This window comes from Canis lupus, chromosome 6, assembly GCF_048164855.1.
Source record: "Canis lupus baileyi chromosome 6, mCanLup2.hap1, whole genome shotgun sequence".
NCBI lineage: Eukaryota > Metazoa > Chordata > Mammalia > Carnivora > Canidae > Canis > Canis lupus.
This window is the reverse complement of record NC_132843.1, coordinates 77,212,808-77,224,845: the sequence shown is the minus strand read 5'-3', so window position 1 is coordinate 77,224,845 and position 12,038 is coordinate 77,212,808. Positions and strand designations below refer to the sequence as shown.

Here is a 12,038-nt window from a genome sequence, read left to right as displayed (position 1 = left end):
TGTCTGGAGAGAAGTATATTGTGGACATCTCATGACTTCAAAATTCCTAAAATTGAGTTTGTTCTTTAAAAAATACCAACAAGTAAAAAATATATATATTTTATTATATATATGCATATATTAAAGCTGATATATATATATGTGTGTGTGTGTGTGTGTGTATACTTTATTCTACTGTATTCCTCAGGAAATATTTTTTCACTTTGAATGTATATTATTCTGTAGTTTTTCATCATAATTTGTTTATTTTCTCCATAGATTGCTTTCCTTAGTATCACTGGAGGAGTGACAAAAATGAGCTATTTCACTTTTGTGAATAACAAACTGAGGATATGGAAGGGGGTTTTACCTCTGTAATGGAAGCAAAAGCAAGGTCTTTTCATTTATTTAAAATAAACACTTCATTCACTCAGTAAATCTTTTCAAATCTCTATTACGTATAAGATACCATGCTTAGTGCTATGGACACACAATCCATGGCCTCAGCCAACTTGCGGCCTAATAGAAATAGCAAGTTAATCTAGGCACAGTCATAATAACAACTAATGTGCACATAGCACTTATCGATGTATTGCTTGGATATACTTATGTGAATCAAACACTATGCCAGGCTATCTACAATATCTGGAAATATGTACCATACATATATAAGCTTTCTCAATCATCATGATCATATAAGGTATGTAGAATTTGTGAGTGGCAGAGACAGTATGGCTCAAGGTCAATTCTTTGAACCACTTGGCTACAACCACAGGTGCAGTGTGCTAAGTGCTACGGTGGAGAGAAGCACAGTGTGCGATGGAAGCAGAGAGAGAGAGTGCCTAACCCATTCTTGAGGTAGCAATAGAAGACCCCCTGACAAAAAGGAATATCTAAGTTGAAAAGGAATTAGGCAGGAAGGGAAGATGGGTCCTTCAGAGAAGGAGAACATTATGGTTCAGAGCTGAGAACCTAATTCATCTCAGAAAGTAAGAGCTCTTTGTGGCTAGAAAACAAGATGTAAGGTGGAAAAGGGGCTAGAAATGTTTCTGGAAGGGCTGTGAGATGCTGCTGATGAAGGCATCTTCTTATATGCCCAGAAGTTTAAACACTATCCACAGGAAACAGGAATTACTGTAGAGCTTTAAGCACGGAGCAATCCCACTCAGGGGTTGCAGAGTAGAGTTTAGGCATGCAAGAGGAGGAGCATATAGGTTAGGAGGTTGTAGAAGGTCTTTAAACAGCTGTTAACATACTTTCAGCCACAACTAACAGAAGAAGAAAAAAGCTCAAACAGGATACACAGTAAGGAGTTTATTTATTTCTTAAAAAAAATTTATTCAGTGACTCAATAATAGTACCAGAATCCAGATTTCTTCCATATTTTTTTCTCTGACCTTCACAGGGTATGGGCCTAACTGCTCTGAAGGTGTCAAAATGACAAGGAGTCACATTTTCAGACAATAACAGCCAGAGACAGGAAAGGGGCCTTGGCTTCCTTTGCCTTCCTTTTAAGACTAAGGACAGTTTCCCCAAACTCCTTTTATATTTTGCTGCTCTAAACTGCATCACAGTCAAAGAGAATGTAGTCGCCATGATTCACATGGACCAGTCAAGACCCAAGTTTAGCTCACATGGAAACAGTGAGCTCTCGTTGAGCTTCAAGTCACATAGAAAGGCATAAAGAGCTAAATAATTAAATAAATACAAAATCAAGTGGTGTTTTTTTTTTGGTTTTTTTTTTTTGTTGTTTTTTTTCTAATGAATGTCCCATTAGCTAGAAAACACAGAGGCATGGGGGATAATAACAACCTCAGAGACTACTGTAGGCAGCAGAGTGGTCTGGATCAAGGCTGTGGCTATGGAAGCAGACAGGGTATTTCAAGAGATATGAAGAAATTTAGAACCTGTTCTAAAGTCCTGGCTTGGGCAGCAGTATGGAAGCCAATAGAATTCACTGGCATAGGTAAAATGGCAGCAAAGCAGGTTAAGGGAAGCAAATTTTGAGTTCGGTTTTGGGAATGTTGTGTTCGAGATGCCAGTGGGTACCTGTTGAAGATGCCTCGCAGGCACACGGGTGGACAAATGAGCCTTAAACACAGAAGAGAAGGCAAAGCTAGAGAGGTTGGTGGGGAAGCCACCACTGACAGAAGACAAAAGAAGCAATGGGGGTGGGTGATATCACCCAGAAAGATGCCAACACCATCGTTTAAGGAGCTCTCCCAGAAAGAGGAGCCAGAAGGCTGGGATCAGTTTTATGGAAACCAAGGGCGGAAAGAGTTTCAAAAGGAAGGAAACTGTCAATAATGGCCAACGTCTCTGAGAGGTGAAGTAAATGCTCAAGCTTGGTCCGTTGGATTTAATTTTTTAGAACCTGCGGGCAGAGCCGGCAACTCTAGTGTAAGCATGCACGTAGTTTCAGTGGCGTGCTGGGAGAAAAAACCAGAAAGAGGTAGGCGGGTAAGTGAATGGGAAGTGAGAGAGTATAGACTGGGAGGCTGGAAAAGAAAAAAAAAAAACTTTGAAAAGTCTACTCAGTTGGTAGAGCATGCAACCAAACTCACAGCCATGAGTCAAGCCCCACATTAGGCATGGATCCTACTTAAAAAAATAAAAATAATAATAATAAAATAAAGAGTCTGGAAAGGAGAAGAAAGAGCTAGTGAGGAATAATTCGATAGACACATGGAGTGAAGAAAAGGTTGTTATTTGTTCATTGTACTTCTTATAATTGTCCCAAAATTGTGTTTTGAGGATTGTGTTTATAAATGGTTTTGGAGTCTCTGGAAGTAAAGCTTTGGATTTAACAAATAGGGATCCCTGGGTGGCGCAGCGGTTTGGCGCCTGCCTTTGGCCCAGGGCGCGATCCTGGAGACCCGGGATCGAATCCCACGTCGGGCTCCCGGTGCATGGAGCCTGCTTCTCCCTCTGCCTGTGTCTCTGCCTCTCTCTCTCTCTCTCTCTCTCTCTCTCTCTCTCTGTGACTATCATAAAAAATAAAAATAAAAAAAATAATAAAAAATGTTTGGATTTAACAAATGTAATGTGAAATTAAAATTCTTTAAAAAAAAAAAAAGCTTTAAAGAAATCTCTCGGGGACGCCTGGGTGGCTCAGCTGTTGAGCATCTGCCTTTGGCTCAGGTCGTGACCCCAGGGTCCTGGGATCGAGTCCCACATCGGGCTCCCCGCAGGGAGCCTGCTTCTCCCTCTGCCTGTGTCTCTACCTCTCTCTGTGTGTCTCTCATGAATAAATAAATAAAATCTTTAAGAAAAAAAATAGAGAAATCTCCTAATGCTTTTAGCATGCAATAGATCCTTAGGGGATTTCTTTAAGGTTTTTTTCTTTTTGAAGTCTCTGTTAAGTATCAAATGTGTTCAAAATTACCTCGCATCCTATTTTCTACGTATTCCTTCAGTGATGTTTCTTTTTAATGCCATCATTAAACCCCAAACTGATCAGGTTTCATATTTAGGAATTTTTATACCTAGTGGGGTTGGATAACAATAATAAGTTATTATAAAAATGTTGTCATGGAGATTTTGTCTTCCAGTGTCTTTCCTTTAAAATGCTAAAGAAAATCAACAATAGAAACATTCATATTTAGCATTGAAGGCTGGGTCTGTCATGTGGACCCTAGCTGAGCTATGCCAGGAGTATATTTCACTCATGACCTAATTTATAAAATGTCTATGTCACTGTCAAAACTCCTGAGATAAGTATAAAAGTAAATTCAAAGCAGAAGCTAATAATAATAGTTGAGTTCCTTCAGCATGAAAAAAATAGCATTTGCCCTTGCAGTTCTGAATTAAGATGCTCATAACAGAAAATTAAAAGGGGAACATATTTTAATTTTTCTTTACTAAAGTCTTTTGAGTGAGGCCAAAGAAATATTTGATTGAAATTTATTCTCTTTACAAACGTAATTTTCAGGATGATAAGAACAAAAGGTAGAGAAGAAAGTATAGTTTGGGAAAAAATGACTCCATTATTCATTGGACTTTTCAGCTCAAAGATTAGGTTATTAGTTAAGTTAAAATACAACTTGATTTTTAAAAATTCCTCAAAACATTCCCCAAAAATGTCATTGTCCAAGAAATAGGTTTTTCATTTGCTTGGGGGTGGGGAAGAGGTTCTGGATGAGAAGCTGCATCTGTTTTAACAGAACGGGCAAGTCAAGGATTCGTCATATCCTTCATTTTCCCATAGGATTCAGCAGCGGGATGTTCAACGACAGTTAAATTGAAACTATAAAAACGTGAAACTTTAAAACTGAAGGAAAATATTTTTTAAAAATATTTAGCTTTTAAATCTAATTAAATAATTTATTTCAAAAGAAGTCAGTCCATGTACATCTCAGATTATGAGTTGAAAAAATCTGGATCACACATCTCCATTATCTCCCACCCCCTACATAAATGAAGTCTATAAGGAAGTGTTTCTAAGTCATCAGATCATTTCTTAGAGAATCAAATAAGTTATTTTATTTTTCTCAGCATGTAATAGCTTCTAGTTATGGTCAAAAAAACAGACGTGCTCTCATTTTCTCTGTAGACACATGCATACCCACGAGCAAACATTATCTTCACCTGCTGAAGAGAGCAATTCATGAACAACTGGTTGGACGTAATATTAAGACGTATGAAGGTTAAAGAATGAAGTTACTCAAGGTTTTTTTTTTTTTAATTTAAATCTAGTTTTATGAGGACATAGCAGATTAGAGGTAGGGAGGCCCCCATGGTGCAAGCAAGGAAGGCAGAAAGCATAAAAGGAGGATGTTGTGTGCAGGTGGGTGTGTGAGAGCACCGGAAAAGCGGGCAGACAACCAATGTGAGCGTGACCAGTCAGAGATAAAGAACCTTGCACAGGAATCTGGCGCCAGAGGAAACAACAGTAAGAATTAGTCATTTCCAAACATACTCTAAAATGTACCATGATTTGAATTCTGAAAATAAGTGTGTTCATATTTTTGTGGTTATTATGCAAACACTTAGCTATTTCTTTGTAATTTTTGCCCACTGCGATAGTTGTGGGCACTATTTCAACCGTGCTATTTGCGCAGAAGTCACTCCTTTGAAACTCTTCCCATTAGGCTGAATCATACAAAAGGGTTTCTTTGTAGGTCACCAGCAATGATCACATATCGGTTCCACGTTTCAGGCTCTTATGTCACGTGTCACCCAGGGAACATATATGAAAATGCCTCTTGTGGCTGCTTGTATTACGGATGGATGGGAGGGTTGTGTTGTGTGCCTCGAATCTTCCATCAGCATATGTCTCTTCACCACGGGGCTCCAATTCTTCCATTGGGAGAAATGGATTCCTCGATCCTGAAAGCCTAGGACATCTATCTGTGCCCTTTGAGGCTTGGTGTCTCTGTGACTCCATCTTTCTCCTCTCCTTTACTTCTGCTCTTAAATGTGTACCCTTCCCACCTAATCTGGAAATGTCTTTGATTTTTCCTGGAGTACATTTTAGCTGCTGCTATAATTCAGTCTTCCCCATTTAAAAAAAAAAAAGATTTTTATTTATCTATTCATGAGAGACAGAGAGACACAGGCAGAGCGAGAAGCAGGCTCCCTGCAGGGAGCCCAATGTGGGACTCGATCCCAGGACCCCGGGATCACGCCCTGAGCCAAAGGCAGACCCTCAACCACGGAGCCACCCAAATGTCCCCTCTCTTCTCTTTTAAAATCACTTTTCTTGATACAGAATCTACCTAATGCTGTCTCTCTCATTCTCATCTTAACCTTGACCATTTGATCTTGATCATTTTGTCTTTCCTCCAAACTAGGCTATTGGGAGTATTAACCTCACTTGGTATTTGCTTGCCAAAAGCAAGGGCCCTTTTGTACATCCTCAGGTCCCCTTACTTCCTTCTTCTAAACACTTTTTCCCCTTCTGAGTAGTGGTCTGGGAGGAGCTTGGCAAAAATCAAAGCACTCAGTTTGTAAGCAAGTCCATACGTCAGAGGGCTTACCGACCCCCCATCTCCTCTGTGAGTCGTGTCCTCCCTGGTCTTCCTCAGCCAGCTAATTCCCGTATGGCCTATAAAACCCTACGTTAGATGACAGAGTATTTTGCTACTGCGTCCCTCTGGATATGTTTATATAAAACTCATCACATTGTGTTTTTACCTTTGGTTTGAGTACCTGGAATGCTCTTCCCCCAGGTAGCCACTGGGCTGGCTCTACTTTCTGTTATTTTTTTTTTAAGATTTTATTTATTTATTCATGAGAGACACACAGCAAAAGAGAGAGAGACAGGCAGAGGGAGAAGCAGGCTCCATGCAGGGAGCCTGATTCGGGACTCGATCCCAGGCCTCACACCCTGGGCCGAAGGCGGCGCTAAACCGCTGAGCCACCCTCTACTCTCTGTCCTTTGTGCAGTGCCCACCTCTGGAAGCTATGCTGACCATGCTACAATTAACATTCCACTGTTTTGTCCTTTTACCTCTGGCTTCTGCATCCAGGGTTAGCTACAAACGAAATCCCTGAGTAATTTTCTAACATTTCCTTGTTTGCTCTGCAAGCAAATATGGTACCAGTTGGCTCCCTCTCCCTTGGTTTTGCTTTTGTCACCATATTTTCTCATGCCCTATGCTGCCTACAATGCCTGTGACATCTTAGGGTTTAAATTCTATTAATTACCTGAATATTTCCCTGAACATTCCAGCTTTCATTGGTATCTCTCTCTCTCTCTCTCTCTTTTTTTTTCTCTGTTTCCATAGCATGTTGACAACTCCTGGCTGGCATACCTGTGTATGTGTCTTGTCCAACAAATAAAAGCAACATATTTTCAAGGCAAACGGTGTGACTTTTTCCCTCTATGCTCTTCCCATCATGCTCACTGCTTTGCGGGTAGTAAGAATTCAGAAACACAGCTCAAATGACAGAATGAGTGGATAAATGGCCCCATTTTCTGTTATCTGTTGGTAATGCCAGCAAGCCGAAATCTTGAATTTCCAAAGTCACTTGGCCAAAGAAGTTGGGATCTTACATCATCACTTATTGTAAGAGAGAACTGTTCCCATCTGAGGCAAGCTTACCATTTTTTAAAAAAATCTGTATATATTGGGAAACTTATCTGAACAAATGGTCTGATACAGATTCAATCATAGGCAGTGACCACCAGCTATAGCAACTAAGAGGCAAGGGTAAGTACTCAAAAGCCATTCACAACCCCATTCTTCATTGTCTAACTCTACAGTAGAGTCTGGAAAGCTAACGTGTCCTTTCTCAGAGCTTCCTTCCCACCCCTTACAGAAATGAATGGCCAAATGATGTATTTCTGGCCAATAAGGGAACACAGTCTTTTGGAGAAGGCTTTCATTCCCAAATAAAAAGACAGAAGCTCGTTAGGAAAAATCTCTTGCCGCTCTGTCCTTCTCTTTCTTCCTGCCTGGAATGCAGATGAAAGGTGTGGATGCACAGCAGCCATCAAGAGACAGGAGATGGCTAGCACAAGGACAAAGGCCTACAGTATAGGATGGTAGGGAAGACACATGAAAAGAGGTTGGATTGCTTAAGCCATCCTGATGCCTCTGTGCCAGGCAGGGACTACATTCCTCTAGATCCCCAGCTGTGTAGCTCTTCTTTCGAAATTTAGAAATTCTAATTTAAGATAGAATTACTGTTAAGCCACCAGTAATTCTGTTTTGTTTGCCAAATGGATACAAAGCTGACTGATACAGCGACCTACAGCAGCATTCTTGCTGAAGTTTCTTGCAGTCCTCTGAATTCAAGCAAAAATTGCATTTAACTTACAAAGACAAATAAAAACGAATCTACTATTTTAAAAAGTAGATCCACGGCAGAAGTATGTATAGTCTACCTTGAAAATAGTGCTGTAGGATCACTTTGCTCATGGACTATGTTATGCTGTTAACTTCCGGGTCCGGCCTCACTAAGGCTGGATAAAAAAGCTCTATTGCAGACCCCTGCATATGCAAAACCCGCTCTTATATATCATCTCTTAAGCTGAGTTTCATAGATTCACAGAATCTTTAGTTTTACCTTTGCTTCAGCATCTAGACATGTTTGGCAATTGCTTCCATTATTTCCTTGTTTCATAAAAATAGAATGGTCTTATGAATATTTTCTTGCAAAACTTTGGCCCTGAAAAGATTTGTTCAGGCCCAAGAATCCGCCTGGGGGGCACCATGGTCACCAAAAGATCTTTCCCTTGTTTCCTGCCCTCTCCTTCCTACACCAGTGAGAAAACCTGCTCCTCCACATGCACGTGTGTGTCCTATTGTTCAAACGTCTCGGAGTAGAAATCCACGATGCTACCTACAACTTTATTGAAGCAGATTGAGAGAGAGGGAGCTGCCCTTCGCAGATAAAGATAAACCAGGGGCAATATAAACAGTGCGCAGGCATGAGCTTGTCTTTCCAGGACAAGGAAAAGCTTCCTTGGAAGGCCCCCCACTCCCATTTTATCCTCAGTGTGCCAGTCAGAAGTTACTTGCCAACCAGTGCAACACTTTGCCAAATACACTTCTTGGGCTGTGCCATGGTACTTATTGCCATGCTCTATATGGGACGTACTGGGACGTGTCTCCTGGGTCTATCAACCCCAGAGGGTAAGGATCCAAGAAAAGGGGTCACACCAACTGGGTTCAGAGTTTTTCTGTTCTTGGAGACACGTAAGTGCTTGGAGAGGTTGGGATACAAGTATCATTACAGTTACCTTCGCTACCTCACGATGGGAAGCTGCTCACACTGGGCTGGCCACTGCACATGGTACCCTGGGGACTTTGCTCTGTGCATCACTTACTGTCTTTGCCTCCACGTGGCTCTCACTGCACTCGTGGCTAACTGGACTCCGTTAGCCCATCCCGGTGTCAAAACATGCCCATCAAAATGATACCAAATAATAGAATGTATTCCCTTATGAAATATAGTCAAATGATCTATTAGGGCCCTATAAAAAGCGATAGGAATACTCCAAAGGAGTCCCCCTTGTCCTGGCTCCAATCCCACTCAGATTCCAAAGGTACTCTCCAAGTTGGGAGACCTGAATTTTTCATGACGGGTCCCCCAGAACATCAGCCTCAAGAGGATAAGGGTCATATTTTTTTCTTTCTCTTATCATAAACCACTAATGATATAGGAGTATCTGAGGGTCAAATGGAAAGAGTTATTCAAGCATTTCATCCAGTGTTAGAGTTATAAGGAGCGAGGAGGAGGGCCGGGCCAGTGGGAGAGTCAGTCTTTCTCTTGGCAATCTGGCAACCCTCAGGGTCAGGTTAGCTTCAGAAAGGAGATTTGGGGCTCCTTTCCAAACAGCCTTGACCCAGAGCTTCGCACACACAAGCCTGCAATAAACTCCTGAGACAAAGATGGAAAACAGCCCCTGGCACATCTGAGTTGGCACTTTCGGAATTTTCAAAAAGTATTTGCTAAATATCTGAGTTGGGATTTTTGAAATTTCCAAAAAGTATTACCATTCTCCTTGATGTTATCATCAAGTAGCATGACTAGTAAAAATCATTAGTTGACAAAGGAAAAAAAAAACAAAAAACAAAAAACAGTGGTTTCCTACAGGGAAACAGCTCCCACATTGGGCCCCAATGAGACAGTAGTAAGGGTACAAGGAAAAACCGTGTTCTCTGAAACCTGTTCTCAGAAACATAGGTAGGGGCTTGGGTTTTCTATACACATGACAACTCTAAGTCTTTTCTTGCCAACCAAATATTTTTTTATGCTGTCAAGACACTTCATAGGCCAGAATTCATATCAAACAGCTGTTTTGGACAAATATTTTCCCATTCTTATACATTTCCCTTTCAAATGTGGGAAGATGGTCTGTTCCTTATTTCTCAGGCCACAGGCATCGTCTGGAAGAAGCAGATCAAAATCCCACATTCTCACCTCAGTTATCCACAGAACAACCTTCCTAAAATATGCAAGCTGACCTGGATATATCAACATGATAGTAGACACTGCCTTAAATCCTATAATTTCCTTCCTCTTCATCCCCGGGTCCTCCTGCTACTTGACATACTATTCCTTAGAGGACCTCGAGGCATGTATTGGGGGTGGGGGACTGGGGAGGAGGCACAGTTCCAAAGTGCTGCAAGTGTTATTGCTATTATTAATTTTGAAAAGTTATTTTGCTTGTGTTCTCTTATTCTGCTGGTAGACAGATAACCTGCTGTCGCGCAAAAAGGAATAATAATAAAAAGAATAATAGCACAGCAACGATCATGATAATTACTGACATATATTTAATTCTTCCTGTGTGGCAATCATCTATTCTTCAGTACAAGAGAGGTAGATACTCGAATTATCACCATTTACTGACAAGGCACAGAGGCGGAGCAACTCTCCCAGAGGAATATAGTATGGGGCAGAGCTACGGTGTAATCCAGGTGGTCTAGTTTTTAAAGTCTGCCATCTTATAAAAAAATAATAATAAAAAATAAAGTCTTAACCAACCCTAAAACTACCTTGTAATTGATATGATTTATCAAGACCACCAGGTCAGCTCTGCATTCAGGGGGAGGCCACGGGTCACCAATGTCCACATCAGGTCATTACTCAGCAGACTAAGTAAGCTGCTCAGGGAAGTTTCCTTTGACTGGTTCCAGAAGCTTGCCAGCACCTTGAATTGTTCAGGCTCAGGATTGCTTCCGTTACTTCCACAAACCCACCTGTGCCTTTTTACACTTCACAAGAAGTTTAAGCTCATTTAATTAGATAGAAAAACCTTGCAGCTAAAAGTCCTCTCATGAATTCTATTTCTTTTTCTTTCTTTTTCTTTCTTTTTTTTTTTTTTTTAAGGAAAGAGAAAAAGTTAAAGACCATTATTATTCAAATGGTTACCACTCCCAGCTTGGGTCGGCTCCCTTAATGGACCGCAAAGAATGAAATGCGGACAGGTAGAGAGGGGAGCAGGTGTACTCAGCAGAGCCCAGGTCGAGGGAATTCAGCAGGACACAGAAGAAGGAAATTCAGGCCTGCCTGCCAGGCCATTGTGTGGGGAGGACACCCTCGTGCGACAAGAGAGTGATCACAGACTTCGGAGTCTCTTGCATTTCCCAGTTGTGGAGACCTGGGAAGCAAGACACAGATGCTCCATTCCTCCCACCGCAAAGGGGTTGCTGCTCCAGCTGGGACCCCGGTCATTCAGCTCCTGTCTCCCACCTTTGCACAGTGGGCACAGGGCAGTTCCAGCAGCTGCACAGAGGGAGTGGTTAGTCCAGAAGCAAGTCCTCAGAGTTCAAGGAGAAGCCACAACTTTCATAACTCCTCTGAGAACACCTAGATGACACAGGTACAGGGGCAGGAATGCCTGGAGGACACAACTGCAGCGGTCAAGCAGCTAAGAACATGCCCCCTGTCTGTCAGGCTGTCCTCACAGAGGAGAGAGGGAAACTACCCAGTGGGTGGAGGGGCACTGTGGATGTAAAGCTGAAAAACAACAACAACAACAACAAAAAAAAGCAAGAGAATCTGGAATAAGGAGTGGATGCTTTTTGAGAGGTCTTCATGTCTTCATAATTACTTGGTTCCTTCCTCCCTGTCTCTCCATCCTTTTCCATGTCTCTCATCGCTACCCAATAAGCCACTCCTATGGATGACATTCCAGTTTAAAATAAGGGGCGCCTGGGGGGGTTCAGTGGTGAGGTGGCCAACTCTTGATTTCAGCTCATCACAATCTCAGGGTCCTGAGATGGATCCCCTCACTCAACGGGGAGTCTGCTTGTTCCTCTCCCTCTCCCTCTGCCCCCTCCCTCCACCTCGGCCCCTCTCCCTGCTTGCACTCTTTCTCTAAAATAAATGAATCTTTAAAATAAATATCGCTATTTATATTTATAGTAATGTAGGCTTCTGTTTTATTTTTGTCTGTTTATCTGAACACACAGCTCCCAGAATATTCCCACTCCAAATGACTCTGGGATGGAGTTGTTTTGGACAAAATCCTGGCTTTGTTTTCTCTGAGCTATGTAATCTTAAACAATTTATCTAATTTCCTCTGTAACTCCCATCCTTTATCCGTAAAGGGGGGATAATAAATATATGCACACAGGATTATTGTAAGATTTAAATAAGTG

The 12,038-nt window shown here is 41.6% G+C and overlaps 1 protein-coding gene across 5 annotated transcripts in view; it reads right to left on the bottom strand.

The window, feature by feature from the left end:
• The window catches only part of PTPRC (protein tyrosine phosphatase receptor type C), a 126,553-nt gene that overhangs the window by 90,742 nt on the left and 23,773 nt on the right, over nt 1-12,038 (bottom strand). The window lies entirely within an intron of this gene.